This window comes from Lissotriton vulgaris, chromosome 4_1 (genome assembly GCF_964263255.1).
Source record: "Lissotriton vulgaris chromosome 4_1, aLisVul1.2, whole genome shotgun sequence".
In the NCBI taxonomy this organism is placed as follows: domain Eukaryota; kingdom Metazoa; phylum Chordata; class Amphibia; order Caudata; family Salamandridae; genus Lissotriton; species Lissotriton vulgaris.
Genome location: NC_141691.1, coordinates 200,553,857 through 200,557,060, shown reverse-complemented (window position 1 = coordinate 200,557,060; position 3,204 = coordinate 200,553,857). Strand labels below are relative to the sequence as shown.

Genomic DNA, 3,204 nt, shown 5'->3' with positions numbered 1-3,204 from the left:
GATTGTCGCCTACCTCTTTGTTGTCAATTAGCGCAAAGATGCCTATGGGCATTTGTGCACATTATAACATTTAATTATTTCATTCACATAATATGCTAATACATGCGAGTAAAAGCATGCACAAATACACACAAACGATGCTGCCTCACAAGCTTAGAGAACAAGCATTTACAATGCAATGGTCTCGGCATTGTTAAAGTTAGAGCTATTGGCATTGCTCGTGACATTATTTTTATTTATGTTTTTGTTTTTAAAACATATAAATAAATAGCATTGTCATTTACAATGCCAATAGCTTAATCTCTCGCAAATGCGAGACCATTTGCATTTGCACCCACACACAGAGCCACCCACACAAAGCAACCCACACACACATACAGAGCCACCCACAGTCATTCACATAGAGCCCCACACACACAGAGTCTCCCCACACACACACACACAGAGCCTCCCCACACACACACACAGAGTCACACAGAGAACCACACACACAGGCAACAATGCGTCCTTTTAAATAGGTTTACAACTAACTTTTCGCTGCTCAGAAATCAAATTAGTTTCATAATCAATTCAAAGGTGTCCTAAGAACATCATCATCGCAGCAACATGCCCAGCCCATTTTCGCATAATTGGATACACACAGTAAGGTGCATGTTAAATGACGTCAGGAAAGAGTGCCGCAACTAGTTAGTAGCCTTTTAAGTCTCTCTCAAAACCTGTGGAACGAATACGATAAAGCATTTCCAGAAACTGTACGCTGATATTTATCAAACAAAAACTCAAAGAGAAATGGTCAAATTCTTTTTAAAGATGTGATGGGAGTGGGTCATACAATGATGTTTTTGATAATCACATAATTGTCCTTTCCTGTTAGATATCCCAATGCAATTACAAACAAAAAATACACTGGCTAAGACGGAGTCATTAGTTAGCGCTGCCAAACTTCTAGTCGGTACAAACATTTAGCAATGCAGACACGTAGGCACGGAGTGTATACAAAGCGTTACCGTGCCTTTCTTAGACCCAATTACATAGTCTAACATACAAAACAGTGATAACAGCCCTATTACAAATTACTATAGTTTACAAAGGGGGGTGCAATCCTCGAGTCATCCCGGCAGAGAAGGATTAGAAAGGCATTTGCTACCAGTGTCCAGGTGATCCAAATTAAAAGGCCAGACGGCGTAAAACGGACAGTATACATACCGGGAGGGACACACGCTGCTGTTCTATTTGTGCCCAGCGCCTCATTACACAGTAGAGCCACACTGAGGCCATTTCAACGCGGACAGCCATAGATAGCCCGCTTATACTTCAAACTCCCACAAAACCAAAACACAACAGGGCTAGTAACATGGAGGGTTCTGTCTGGGAAAACTATCCTGTTCTCCAAGCACTAAACCGAAGGGTTTCAAGACAGGATGGCGAAGATTCCCCCCGGATTCAACTTAGTCTCCTTCTCTCAGCTCTGGATACCATGTCTCACTCACCTCAGGCCGCGCAGGAAGAGAAAGCGGAGCATGCCGGGAGCGGCATGACGGCTTCAAAATATCGCGAGATCTCGATCAGCCGCAAACAAAACTATTATTTACACCTTATGTAAAAGAACCATCTGAAAAGTACATTGAATATGATTTTGTGATTGTTACCTCGGATGTAATTTACGTTATTACTGCCAAAATAATACGTTTATATTACAAAATATAAAAATGCAATAGTATTTTTGTTCAATCGTAAATGTTAATAAACTGTCCAAAAAGTAGTTTACAAAGTAGTTTTTTAAGTTACTACAACAATTTTACCCCAAATTCAACGTTTAACCCCACTTCCAAGATGACCGCCGCGTTTGTAAAGAACGAATACATTACGTGTCCTTTATTTATTTATTTATTTATAGTCTTATAGCGCGCATGAATCAGCCCTGAAGGGGTATCTCCGCGCGTGGCTACTGTGTGATATGGACAAACTATAAATTGGGAGTGACAGAGGGAAGCTGAATTAATCTTGTGTGAATAAGTAAGTTTTTAGTATCTTCCTAAAGTTGAAGAGGTTGGAAGTTTGTCTTAGCTGGGGGGGAGGGAATTCCACAGCAAGGGACCTTTAAGGGAGGGGGCGCGGCCACCCTGTCTCGCTCTGGTTACTTTAGGTACATATAGCAGCATAGTGTTGCTGGAGCGTAGAGTGCGTCCGGGAGAGTAGGGAAAGAAAATATCTTTCAGGTATTTGGGACCAGACCCATAGATGCATTTATGCATGATGCAGCAGAGTTTAAAATTTACCCGCTGTTGCACTGGAAGCCAGTGAAGGTGGGAGAGGAGAGGACGGGAGGGGGTACGGGGAGGGGCATTCAGGATAAGTCTTGCCGCAGTGTTCTGCACCACCTGCAGTCTGCGCAGTTGTTCCTGGTTGGCGGAAATGAGGAGACTATTACAATAGTCTACCCGTCCAAGGACTAGTGCCTGAACCAGCGTTTTCCTATGGACGTTTGGTAGGAGAGGGAAGATACGCCGTAAAAGACCAATTGTACGGAAACACGTTCTCGTGACTTGGCTGACATGATCTTTCATAATCAGAGTTTGGTCTAGGCGTACCCCCAGGTTTTTGATGGTTTGTTTGGGCGCTGGGACAGGTCCAAGCTCCGGTGGCCACCATTCCGGGGACCAGAGCAGGGTGGCCCCTCCAAACAACATGACCTCCGTTTTGGTCACGTTGCATTGGAGGAAGTTCTGGGCCATCCAACCTGCCATTGCTCTCATGCCGTCTTGGAAAGATTGCATGACTGCAGGTGTGATGGTTTGAAAGGGAAACAGCAGCTGAGTATCGTCAGCGTAAGAGATTGGTGAGAACCCGTGAGATCTAATAATCTCTGCCAAGGGGGCCACATATACGTTGAATAACGTGGGGCTCAGACATGAGCCCTGTGGCACCCCCTTGGTAAGCTTCCGACAAGGCCCCTACTTTACTTATGATGCCACCTTTTTTGACAGAAAATGACGGGCGTTTCTCCGAGCCATTTGTGAATGATCTCGGAGAAACATGGTGGTGTGGAGCGCTCCTCTCTTGCTTTACGATCTCGGAAGGCAAGAGAGGAGCGCTCCACACCACCATGTTTCTCCGAGGTCATTCACAAATGGCTCGGAGAAATGCCATAATTTTTTGGATTGAGGGACGTGTTTAGTAACGCCCACCACTAGAAAAGGGGCA

General features: G+C 44.5%; 1 non-coding gene across 1 annotated transcript; it reads right to left on the bottom strand.

Annotated features, from left to right (window-relative positions):
• Positions 1-536: 536 nt before the first annotated feature.
• Positions 537-602, bottom strand: LOC147718559 (small nucleolar RNA SNORD58). The gene has a single exon (XR_015295460.1). It is a non-coding gene; the product is annotated as a small nucleolar RNA SNORD58 (small nucleolar RNA).
• Between the last annotated feature and the right edge of the window lie 2,602 nt (positions 603-3,204).